Source organism: Pogona vitticeps, chromosome 3 (assembly GCF_051106095.1).
Source record: "Pogona vitticeps strain Pit_001003342236 chromosome 3, PviZW2.1, whole genome shotgun sequence".
Classification (NCBI taxonomy): domain Eukaryota; kingdom Metazoa; phylum Chordata; class Lepidosauria; order Squamata; family Agamidae; genus Pogona; species Pogona vitticeps.
In genome coordinates, this window is record NC_135785.1 from 132268684 (window position 1) to 132282059 (window position 13376).

Sequence of the window (13376 nt, forward strand, 5' to 3'; positions counted from 1 at the left end):
CATTCCTTTCTTCTCATTCACCTCCATTAAGCAAATAAACCCCTCTTGTCCACCCCTCTTCACTCCCAGGACCACCCCTTTCCTTTCACAAACCCTCCCGCAATGCCCCCTCTGCTCCCCGCTGCGTGCCCTGCCTACCACAAATCCCCCTTCACCCCCAACCCTCTTCTTTCTCCTCCTCTCAAGCCCCCTCTATCCCCACCCTGCCTTTCTGGCCCAACCCATGCATGGTCCCTCCCACCCGCCCCGGTCTCTTGTCAGTCCCTCCTCGACACATCTCACCTAATGCCCATGGCCTTTTCCTGCCCACCTGAAGTGCGGTTCAAAACCCTCCCCTACCTACAAATCCCTGGCTAGAGTTGCTATAAGTTGGAATTTAATTGATGGCAAACAATGATTATTATCAGACATAATGAGTGCCAGGGCTTGTTTATTTTATTTAATTTTACTTGATTTACTTTTCTGTACTGCAGTAGCTGGAGGCTAAATTTAGACTCTTGAACTGGTATCATCCTTCAGCCATGAATTAAAGAAACAATTTAGTTATGCTTACAAAACGGGAGCATTCCCAGAAAGCATACGGCAAACTTGGCCACCTCCCTGCTTATCCCTGCCTCCAGGTCATTTCTGAACAGATTGAAAAGTACTGGTCCCAGGACAGATCTCTGGGGCACACCGCTTTTCACCTCTCGCCATTGTGAAAATCGCCTGTTGACTGGACCTACTCTCCTGGTTTCCTGGTTCTCAACCCATTCATAAGAGGACCTGCCTTCTTATCCCCTGACTGTGGAGTTTTCTCAGCAGCCTTCGTTGAGGGACCACATCAAACATCTTCTGAAAATCCAAATAGATAATATCTAATGGTTCACCCACATCCACATGCCTGTTGACCTTTTCTACGAATTCTAAAAGGTTTCTCCCTGGAACAGATGTTGGGCTAACTGGCCTGTAGTTTCCCGACTCCCCCCTTCTTCCCTATTTAAAGATTGGTGTGACATCTGGCACTGTGACTGTTTTAAGAGACAAGGTGTATATTTTAGTTAAGAGATCAGGAACTTGATTTCTCAGTTCCTTAGTAACCCTTGGGTGGCTGCCATCTGGGCGCAGTAACTTGTTGATCTTCCATTTATCAATTAGGTCTAAAACATTGTCTTTTTAAACCTGTATAATGATTATGTATTATGATATGAATAAAAATGTGCTGTAGAACAGAAAAGATAGAATTAGATATTTTTTCCAGTCCTTGTGAGAAATATGACTCTCAGAATAACAGTATGCTGCCTGAAAACCAGGATGCTTGTTTCTTTTCCTTGCTTATTTATTCTATGACGGAAATCCTGTTGCATCGTTAAACAAAAGATGTAGCATTTGGAATTGAATGGTTGTAAGTTAAGAAATCTCTGAGAATGTATCGGTTGCATGCCAGTTTGTGTAACTCAGTATCAGACTATGGAAATTTCTTAACATATAGCAGTTTACTTTCAGAAGTTATATCCTTTGCATATCTGCAGATTCCCTGCTCTGCCTTTACAGGTACATTATTCCCAGTGCAGCAACAGCAAAAATCTTTTGACTTGCATATTGTGGGCTTATTGTGATGCTTTCCACGTAGCTCCATTTCATGCTGCACTCCCCTGCCTGATTGTTTTTGCTTTATTATTTGGGTTGTGTTTCTCTTGTCTGGATTTGTTATGGCCCCAACCAACCAACCAACCAACCAATTATTCCTATTGTGCTGATGTGACACAACCAAGCAGAATTACTGGCAAAAGTGGCAACAGAGGGAGGACAGGATCAGCAGCGCAGACAGTCCTGTTTTGATTTTCCGTCTGCTATGTCTTGCACATTCTTTTGCTTATCGGTCAAAACTTCTGTTGTCCTCTCCCACCTTACAAGCAAGCAGGTTTGGATCTGTAGATGGAGAAATGAAGCTTGGTTGTTCCGTATCATTATAACCCAAAGACTCTCCAGATTAGTCAAGGACAACAAAAGGGAGAAAGCATGAGGATTTACAAGCTCACAATATCTGGTATCACCTGATTTGTCACAGACGGATTCCTTGCAATTTGCTGGTCATGGCTGTGGCATATCTGGAATGTTGTTGGTATAACCAACCTTGCATCAAATATGAGAGACCAGGGCTGGGGACCCTTTAGCCCTCCAGGTACTTTGCATTACAAATGTCCATTGTCATTTATCATTAGACATGCCGTAAGAACTACTGGGAACTGCATTGCATAATACCGGGAGGACAAAAAAAAAATCCCCATCTTAATGATAGCAATTAAGCTAGTGCTACTCAGCTTTAGGGCTAATTTGCTAGAAACATTCTTATAATTGTCATCTGAAATCATAACAGAAGAATATGTACATGCATATCATTTGCACGGCTCTTTCTTTCCAGTACATGCAAATGAATAATTAAGATGAGATTATGAGTTGTCATATCATACGGTTCTTCTTGACACAACTTCAGCCAGGAGAAGTGTGTTTCTTCCTTCCTTCGCAAACAACTCTTTGGAGAGTAGGTGTCAGATAACTGTACAGGGCAAGTTAAGTAGGCAAACAAGTTTAGCCCACTTAATTTATCTGTGTAAATCATGCCTTGTGTGTGCTTGAACATCCCTGCCCTGGCAGTAAAAAGGGAAGGAGCTTTTTCGAAGATGGGGTTGTTTGGAGTCTTTACAACAAGTGGTTGTATTCTGGGTGCCGTGACCAGATGAAGTAGCCCAGTTGTGTGTGTCCTCCCCCCGTGGTAAAACATCCACCCCCACACAAAGTCACTCACTCTGTTTCTTCCTTGATTGGAAATGAAAATTGTAGGCCAGAAATTAACACATTCCAGATATTGCCTTGAGAGACCCCTGAATACCATAAATAAGGTGTGGGCCGGGGCCCATGGGAGGGGGGAAAGGGGAATTTTGGAAGATTTTCCGACCTGCTTCTTGACTTGGAACACTTTGTGCCTCTAAATGTGTCTCTAGAAAGGATGAATAGCCTTAGGGAGAAGAAATCTGGGTGGTGTTTGGAAAACAGTGTGACAACTTGGGTGCCCATGTGCTCTCCATCGGAGGTGACCGAGTTCAGCCCAGCTTACCGAGAGGATGCGTGCCTTTGTTTGGGGAGGGCTTCCGAAGATGTCCTTTACCTGTCCTGACCTGTGCTGGCCTTCCTCCCACCCCTTTCTTCTCACATTTCCTTCCTGACCCTCGGGGTGGGGGTGGGGGTGGGGGTGGGTGGAGGAGAAGAGGAGACATCTTGCCTTTGCTTTCGAGAGCTAAGGAGGCAAATGTAGCTCCTTCAATTTGCATCTGAGTGAATTAGAACCAGGAATCCTATCATCTTTTATATATCAAAGTATGCCTCTAAGACATACTAGCTTTATACATTTTTCTCCTAAACCAATGTCTGAATGTGATTTCTTTCTAAAAGTAAAGAGGCTTCCACTAACCACCTTTTGATGGTCAGGGGCTGAATCCACAGGTTAAATCTACTGCTCTGCTAGCACTGTAGTGGCGGTTAGAGGTCTTGACTGGAGCTCAGAAAGCCAGCTTTGCTTCTTAGTACCTTTAATTAATTACATTTAATGTGGTGGCACTTAAACCACAGAAGCCACTGGACTGCAAGGTCAAAAGACAAGCAGGTTGAATCCACGCGACGGAGTCAGCTCCCGTCGCTTGTCCCAGCTCCTGCCAACCCAGCAATTCAAAAGCATGTTAAAAACGCAAGTAGATAAATAGATACCACCACGGTGGGAAGGTAATGGTGTTCCGTGTCTAGTCGCGCTGGCCACATGACTACAGAAACTGTCTTTGTACAAACACTGGCTCTACGGCTTGGAAACGGGGATGAGCCTCATGCCCTAAAGTCGGACGCGACTGGACTAATTGTCACGGGGAACCTTTAACGTTACTCTAACTTTAATTCATGCTGCCTTTCTACTAGGTCTGGGACTGAAAGCAGCTCACAGTTTAATAAATACACTAAAATAAAGTATGGGCTAATTCAGACAGGTATTGTTTGATGTGCTTCAGGAGCAAATGGTTTGCTCTTTTTTCTTACATCCACATAATGTAACTGCTAGTGTGAACCAATTTGCCCCTACAACCCCCCAACGTGCACAGTTTTAAATCCCTGTCAGGGGCTTCTATATTTTAGGTGCAGGTTTGTGCAACTCTAGTCTGTTCCCCGTGTGTGTAATTGCTGGGAATGCACTGAAATTTAGCCTTGCAGCTCCATAGTCAGTGTCAATGTCCAGTATTGTGAAATGACTTTAAAAATAAGCTGCTTCAAGATATTGACAAATTGAACACTTCCCCTGATCCTATGTGGAGGGACAGGGGAATAATAATAATAATAATAATAATAATAATAATAATAATAATAATAATAATAATAATAATAATAATAATAATAATAATAATAATAATAAATAAATAATAAATAATAGTAATAATTAATAATTAATAATTAATAATAATAATTAATAATAATTAATAAACAAACAAACAAACAAACAAATAAATAAATAAATAAATACACCAGGCAATCAAAATTTTAAAAATATTGACTGCCATTCTTTGGCTGGGGGCAAGAGTTTATAGAAGTTTGTAGAAAACAAAAACTCCTCCTTCTCCGCAATAGTTCCATGACAAATTATCCCCTAATTCTGAGACCTTAACTATGCAGCCAGAATGGGGTGGAATGTTGACTTCGTTTTCAACTGCTCCAGTGCCCCCCACTGGACAAGCCATGGTGCTGGCAAGCTGCTTTTTTCTGAAACTTGGCCTTTCTCCCTTACTCCTCCCATCATCTGGGTTGTGCTTGCTCTTTCTGAGCACGTGGAAGGGCAGGGAGTCTGTGGTTATAAAATCCAAAATATTTAGGCAGACTACCCACGAATGGGGCAGCCTGTTTATCTAAACCAATATTTTCCAGTCATTGCAGTAGTTCTGACTGACTACCATAGGCTAGAATCAACTTAGGTTGCCCTGTTTTGTGTATATATTTAACTTGACAGCTGCTCCAAAGAGGTTTCTGCAATCTGAACAGTGAGTGCAAAAAAGCTATTCATAAAAAAGATGCTTCTGTTTAGTAATGGCAAGGGTTTGTTGATTATTCTGGCTTGTGCAGTTGGCTGCCAATTAGAGTACTCCAGCAGAAGTTAAAAAGTTACTTTTAAGAAGAATGAGTGTAGTTACAGGCTACAGCTAAGCAACAGAAGGATAGTGCTTTGAGGCAGCGGTTCACAAATATATATAGACACACAGAGAGTATATTCCTAACAGTGTTGTTATTGCATGCCATTGAGTCACCTCTGACTTAGTACATAAAAATAGAGTTTAAGTTGTAGGCATGCACTTTCATTTGAAATACAGGAGCATAATATTTTTTAGAGTAAAAACTGTTTTGAAAGTAAAAAAGAACAATGAGAATGTGTTGAATTCATTCTAAAAAATATAATGGCTTATAGCCTTAAAATAAGGCACAATAAAACAGCAGAAAACAGAAATATATCTCTTACAGTCTTGAAGTTTTAAAATGTAAAAACATGTAAAGTTTATGCACACACACACACACATACACTTAGCTCTAAGCATTTTTAAATACACAGAAAAACATTTCTAAATAAAGCTCACCTATTTACTTTTTTTCAGTTTAAGTGAAATCCAGACTTACATCACAAACCTCTGCTAGTAAACAGCCATAGCAATATATGTGCACCATTTACCCATTAGATATCAGCATTTCCTATTTTCAAGGGAAGGATTCGTCTGAATATGCGAAGAGGTCCTCACTGCCGCCTCTCTTCATGCCATGGAAGACAATTTACCCATGTTGACCAAAGCTTTCCTCTTTAGACGGTCACTCCAGATGCAAGGAGACCAACAAGGGCTAGAAGTCTCACCTTCCTCAGGCATTCAGTTTAACCCTTTTCTGAACATCTGGATGGGGCAATTATGACTGAGCTACATTTCAGATTTCTCTACAGTATATGAACTGACAACCTATGTCCTCTATTGCAGTGATCCCTAACCTTTTCCAAACCGTGGACTCTTTGGGGGGACGGGGCACCTGTGGGGGTGGGTGGGCCATGTGTGCAGTGGGTGTGCGTGCATGTGAGGGGGTGTTCATGCAGGGGGGGCAGGAGATCTGTTTCCACGGCCCGATCCTGACAAGGCCACAGCCCGGTTACCAGGCCATGGACCGGGGGAGTTGGGGACCCCTGCTCTGTTGGCTCAATACTGGCAATCGAAAGGAGGGACCAGACAAGCAACAAACATCCAGTAGTAATTCACTGCATACAGCAGCACCTCTCTTCAATATAAGAAAATAAAATTTCAGAACCAAAAGGAAGGGAGATCAGAGGCTCAAAGGAAGGATGGAACCCCCCAGTAGATGACAATGGGGGAAATAACATGTATGTGCCCAGCCAGAACTTAGCACGTTAGGAAAAGCACTTATCTGCATTGATGCCCTGGTCCCTCTGGGATCCAGCCAATCCTTTGCAGAACTTGAAGAGTGACTTTCAAGGAGATGGCTGAAGCCGTTCATAGCCGAGCAACCATATCCCTGATAAAAAGACATGAGATAGGTGTCAACATCCTCTCTAGGATAGACTACTTTGGACATGGCTCATTCATAGCAATTGTACCTACAACTTTGCTCAGAGCTGTAAGGATTATTTTAAAGCACCGTATAAAATATAGAAGCAATGTGGAAAACAACTTGAAGAAATTAAAAACTTTTAAAGTTGCCTGGAATTATTGCAACAAAGAAAATACCTACACTTAAGGTAATCAGATGAAATTTTGAAATGCTTGTTCATGATTGTCTGATTTCATTGTGGAACTAAACTTTTACTGGGGTAATGTCAGCTATGATGAACCTAGAAAACCTTGGTCATCTATAAAGGCGTCTCTGATTTGCCCTTTAGGTCTGCTTTTAAGTTGGCACGTAGGGGGAATTGTACTGAGCTCTCCCAAATAGGGTCGGAACATAGTCATGGTCCGTGCTGGCCGGGGGATTTCTTGAGGCACAATAATAAGAGTAACAATAACAACATGTTTGCCAACTTAATTCATTAATTAAATCATTCATTCATTCATTCAACTGGGATGACCTTGTGGGTCAGGCAGATGACATTAAGGAGAGACACTCTGACAAGTAACATGGGCCCAAACCACGGAGGGCTTTGTATGTGATTGTCAGAACCTTGAACCTAATCCAGAACGCGATGGGCATCCAATGGAGGTGAGCTACACCTGGAGTGGTCAAATTTACTTGCAGCAACCCTCAGTCTGGTTGCCGCATTCTGGACCTGCTGAAGTCTCCAGATCAGGTTCAAGGGAAACCCCACATAAGGCCACTGCAGCAGTCGATGTGGGAGATGACCGGGGCCTGCACCAAAGTCCTGAAGGAGTCCTTGTCTAGATAGGGGCAACATTGGGTGATTAGCCTAAGCTTTTTGAAGGCTGATCTGGACATGGCTGCAATTTGGGACTGCCAAGAGAGAGACAGGTCCAGAAGAACACCCAACTTACGCACTTGGTCTCTAAACTGGAGGTGAGTATCATCCAGCCTAAGGACCACCCCCCAACCTATCAGAGGTCTCCCCAAGGAACAAAATCTCAGTTTTGTCTGGGTTCAGTTTGAGCCTGGGTCCATTCCAGTACTGTGACCAGGCAACGCTCCGGCTTCCAGGCAGCATCCACTGCAGAGGGGTTAACAGAGATATAGAGTTACATGCTCATCAGCAACCTTTCAGGGTGGGGCAAATTCTGCACACCAGCTCCCCACCGCACCGCGACTGTGCTGCGCATTGAGGACTGATGTTGCCACTGCTGCGGCTCCACAGATGACTTCTTCCACCTTTTGCTGAACTCCCAGCGGCTGCAACAATCAGCCGAGGAAGGGACACGAACATCTGACAGGTGAGGACCCTTGGCTAGGAAGCTGTGAGTGACTCTGCCCCCCCGATTAGCGGTGAAGAGGAGAGCGGCAGGAGCAGCGAAAAGGGGCAGCAAGTCACTCCGGCACCAAGGCTGGTCTCCAGCCCTTGTCCATGGTTGGGAAGCGCAGAGCGGCTATGTGACCACATTCTGCTGAAAGAATCGATCAAGGGGCGTTTGCTGTTCGGTAGGGAGGAGTGTGTTAAATGTCATGTCGTTCCTCCCCTCGACTTTATCAGACCCTTTGCAGTCCAGTTTACCCTACACCAAATGTGCAGTGTAACAGGATACCTTTCAAAACACACAAGTAGTTAGGTAGCATAGCATTCATCAAATCAATCGTTGACAGCTACAACAGCCCTGTAAGGCGGGACATCCGGTCAAGGATCAACCCTGGCCCCCTCCGCCGGAAGGGGCGGGGTTTGGGGTGACGTCAGGGGGTTGTGGAGGCCCCCGTCGACCTATAGGAGGTTTACCTAGAGTTGGGGGACCCCCGTGACCCTAGGGAGACCTGAGGATTGGCTCCTGAAGGGTAGGGCCAGCCTGCTTCCTTGTAGACCAATAGGCGCCGTTGGAGTGTCTGTGTAGAAAAGTGGGTGGTCCTAAGGCATGCCCTGAGGCTTCCTGGGTCTGAAACTCCACAGCGGCGAATTCGGGGCCCTTCTGCACGCACTTGTCACTCTTTGCAGGGGCTGTGACGCTTTGGAGATGATGGGCAACAAGGAAACCTGGAATAAGTTCAAGATTACAGACAATAAAAACCCACATTTGTAGTGAAACTATTTTTTTTATTTATTTATTTATTTATTTATTTATTTATTTATTTATTTATTTATTTATTTAATTTAATTTAATTTAATTTAATTTAATTTAATTTAATTTAATTTAATTTAATTTAATTTAATTTGTGTGTGTTTAGTCGTTTAGTCGTGTCCGACTCTTCGTGACCCCATGGACCAGAGCACGCCAGGCCCTCCTGTCTTCTACTGCCTCCCGGAGTTGTGTCAGGTTCATGTTGGTTGCTTCGCAGACACTGTCCAGCTATCTCATCCTCGGTCGTCCCCTTCTCCTCTTGCCATCACACCTTCCTAACATCAAGGTTTTTTCCAAGGACTCTTTTCTTCTCATGAGATGGCCAAAGTACTGGAGCCTCAGCTTCAGGATCTGTCCTTCAAGTGAGCATTCAGGGTTGATTTCCTTTAGAACTGATAGGTTTGTTCTCCTTGCAGTCCAGGGGATTCTCAAGAGCCTCCTCCAGCACCACAATTCAAAGGCATCAATTCTTCGGCGGTCTGCTTTCTTTATGGTCCAGCTCTCACTTCCATACATCATGACAGGAAAAACCATAGCTTTGACTATTCGGACTTTTGTTGGCAAGGTGATGTCTCTGCTTTTCAAGATGCTGTCAAGATTTGTCATCGCTTTCCTCTCAAGAAGAAGGCGCCTTTTAATTTCAGGGCTGCTGTCTCCATCTGCAGTGATCATGGAGCACAGGAAGATAAAATTTGACACTGCCTCCATATCTTCCCCTTCTATTTCCCAGGAGGTGATGGGACCAGTGGCCATGATCTTAGTTTTTTTGATGTTGAGTTTCAGACCGTTTTTTGCACTCTCCTCTTTCACTCTCATTACAAGGTTCTTTAATTCCTCCTCACTTTCTGCCATCAGAGTGGTATCATCTGCATATCGGAGGTTGTTGATATTTCTTCCGGCAATCTTAATTCCGGCTTGGGTTTCTTCCAGTCCAGCCTTCCGCATGATGTATTCTGCATATAAGTTAAATAAGCTGGGGGACAATATACAGCCTTGCCGTACTCCTTTCCCAATTTTGAACCACTCAGTTGTTCCATGACCAGTTGTAACTGTTGCTTCCTGTCCCACATATAGGTTTCTCAGGAGACAGATAAAGTGGTCAGGCACTCCCATTTCTTTAAGAACTTGCCATAGTTTGCTGTGGTCCACACAGTCAAAGGCTTTCGCATAGTCAATGAAGCAGAAGTAGATATTTTTCTGGAACTCTCTGGCTTTCTCCATAATCCAGCGCAAGTTAGCAATTTGGTCTCAAGTTCCTCTGCCTCTTCGGAATCCAGCTTGTACTTCTGGGAGTTCTCGGTCCACATACTGCTGAAGCCTACCTTGCAGGATTTTGAGCATAACCTTGCTAGCGTGTGAAATGAGTGCAATTGTACGGTAGTTGGAGCATTCTTTGGCACTGCCTTTCTTTGGGATTGGGATGTAGACTGATCTTTTCCAATCCTCTGGCCACTGTTGAGTTTTCCAAACTTGCTGGCATATTGAATGTAGCACCTTAACAGCATCATCTTTCAAGATTTTAAATAGTTCAACTGGAATGCCATCACCTCCACTGGCCTTGTTGTTAGCCAGGCTTTCTAAGGCCCACTTGACTTCGCTCTCCAGGATGTCTGGCTCAAGGTCAGCAACTACATTGTCTGGGTTGTCTGGGATATCCAAATCTTTCTGATATAATTCCTCTGTGTATTCTTGCCACCTCTTCTTGACGTCTTCTGCTTCTGTTAGGTCCCCTCCATTTTTGTCTTTTATCATGTTCATCTTTGCGCAAAATGTTCCTCTAATATGTCCAATTTTCCTGAACAGATCTCTGGTCTTTCCTTTTCTGTTATCTTCCTCTATTTCTTTGCATTGTTCATTTAAGAAGGCCCTCTTGTCTCTCCTTGCTATTCTTTGGAAGTCTGCATTCAAGTTTCTGTAACTTTCCCTATCTCCCTTGCATTTTGCTTCCCTTCTCCTCTCTGCTATTTCTAAGGCCTCGTTGGACAGCCACTTTGCTTTCTTGCATTTCCTTTTCTTTGGGATGGTTTTCGTTGCTGCCTCCTGGACAATGTTACGAGCCTCTATCCAAAGTTCTTCAGGCACTCTGTCCACCAAATCTAGTTCCTTAAATCTGTTCTTTACTTCCACTGTGTATTCATAAGGGATTTGGTTTAGATTATATAATTTATATGCCAACCACTCTACCCAGAGACCAGTCTAGAGTAAAACATTTCCCACATTTTATACCCATGGTCTTTTCCTAGAACCTGTCTGTGTGTGTTTTTAATTTTCTTTTTATTATATAAAATCCATCCATGTTGATTTAACATCGTGTCACCTGGGTACAGCTAATAATCATTTGTTAAAACAAATACCATATACATGACACTCCTAATGTATACAACATCCTTCTAACCATTGATAGAACAAGGCCCATGTTTGATAATATTTTGTATCTTCTTTTCCTTTGATTTTCAGTGTTAGTCTATCCAACTCGGCGCTGTCCGATATCTTTTTAGTTACTGTATTTCTTGATCTGTAGCTGTTTCTTCATTTTTACCAGTACTGAGCATAGATAAGCCTCGCATCTGTTGAAATATGCAGTAATAAATAGACATTTTGTTTATCAACACTTTTTGGTATTATACCTAACAGAAAGAGCTGCGACCTAAAACCTGCATGTTTTTGGATTTTTTTCACAAACCATGTGTGTATTTTGTTTACGTGTGTGGGTGGGTGTATTAAACCCCCTTTTTAAGGGTCTAGGAACCATCCCCTAGTTTTAAGCCAAAGGATTCAGACAGAGTTTGAACAGCCATTAACAAGCCACAAAAGACAGCTTTCATAATGCCTACAGACTTTTGAAAAAATGGTGTAACTTAAAGACAATATGTAACTATCAAAAAAAACAACAGGCGGCTCTGTAGACCAACGGGTTTGTTTGAAGGGATTGTGTAGAAAAGGGGATGGTCATAAGGCATGCCTGAACAGGCCTTAGCCGCTCAGAAAGTCCCACAGCCACGTTTTTGGAGAGTTCTCCGGTGTTGACCTTTCTTTGCAGTAGAAACCTGCAATAAGTTGAAGAGTACAAAAATAAAAAATAAAAACCCACATTTTAGTAAAACTGTTTTAAGACTGTCCAAAGTAAAACATTTTCCACATAACAACACACAAAATAGACAACACTCATAAGGACTACACATTTTTTTAAAAAGCTTGCAACTTAAAGACAATGTGTAATTATACAAAACATCAGGCGGCCCCTATAGTCCAACGGGGAGCGATTGGAGGGGTGGGGTGGGGTGGTTTGGTTTGGTTAGAAAGGGGTGTGCCATGTCTCAGCGTGCCCTTAGGCAAGCCCACAGAGGTTGCTGAAAAGCCACGGAGGTGTTTTCGGGGCCATTCTGCGTAACTTGTAGCTCTTTGCAGAGATCGCTGCATCTTGGAGGAGATGGAGGACAAAGAAAACCTGATCCCCGCAACAAGCCAAAAGGATACAGGGAGACCCAAAAGGCGTTTGCGACCTCTAGGTTACTACTATGGGCCTGTGGGTTTTTCCCAGCCCTTGTGTCCCTTAGTAGTCCCTCCAAGGCCTAGGGAGAGCCTGCCTGAAGAAAAGCTAAGAAGAAAAGGCAAGTCTGCAGAAGACCTCTTTGTCTTTACCGCAAAATCCAAACAGGAAAGCAGAAGAAAGATGGCCTGTACTCTAATGGGGGGTGCTGAGGAAGATGAGGAGACTACAGAGCATCAAGTCAATGAGTCTCAAGTCAACATGGTAAGATCAATTTTCTAAAAGACGTAGCTAGGGTCTGTTATAAGGGCTTTAAAAAGCCATAGTTAGGGGATTTGTGCTAGGGTTGGGGGTTTAAGGTCCTTTTAGAAATGACTAAAAGCTTGTTTCATTTTCAATCACAGGAGAGCTTGTTTCAAGCTCAAACACAGGAGGACCCTGGGCATGATGATGATGGGCTTGAGTGCGACTGCGGGTATGGGCCGCACAGAAATTACCTGAAAGAGGCAGACGACAATGTTTCGAACGCATCCACTGGAGAGGGTCAGGCTGTTGATGATGAGAAATCGCCCTGCAGGAATATAGAAACTGTAAATCTGTCCTGTATTTCATGTGTTTCTACAAACCCCTGAGGTTTAGATGTATGTTTTACAATACCCCTTATAATATACTGTTTTTAATAAAGTTTTTATTCTACCATAACTTGTGCATATTTGTAGATATTTATAACAGGTTAAAACAAAATTAAGCTAATCTGAATGTCATGTCAATCCATGAAAGAGGATTGCTTTACAATATACTTTTAATAGGTCTTCTAATAAACAGGCTTTTAGTATTGTACCATACCTTGTGTATATATGCATACATTTAGAAGAGGTTATTGTTACATACAGCACTGATGTTACCTGTCTGTCATGGGTTTGGAGGGAAAGTTCCATCCTATGGGGAGTGGAAGGCGGGACATCAGGAGGAGGGGCTGTACTGTATAAATATGAGATGCTGAGAGACACTGGGTTGTGACGAAGCAGCAGCTGGGAAGAAGAAGCTGTTGTGGGAGTCTGTGTGTCAGACAGGGTACTACTGTGTGTCAGAGTACCAACCTGATAGGTTCAGGTGTCTGT

General features: G+C 43.2%; 2 long non-coding RNA genes across 2 annotated transcripts; one reads left to right on the forward strand and one right to left on the reverse strand.

Annotated features, from left to right (window-relative positions):
• Nucleotides 1-426: 426 nt before the first annotated feature.
• On the reverse strand, nt 427-7347 carry LOC144588270 (uncharacterized). The gene is made up of 2 exons (XR_013543761.1): nt 5732-7347; nt 427-1911 (listed from the first exon to the last, which is right to left on the reverse strand). It is a non-coding gene; the product is annotated as an uncharacterized LOC144588270 (long non-coding RNA).
• Nucleotides 7348-12094: 4747 nt separating this feature from the next.
• LOC144588221 (uncharacterized) lies at nt 12095-12957 on the forward strand. The gene is made up of 2 exons (XR_013543661.1): nt 12095-12519; nt 12660-12957. It is a non-coding gene; the product is annotated as an uncharacterized LOC144588221 (long non-coding RNA).
• Nucleotides 12958-13376: the final 419 nt, after the last annotated feature.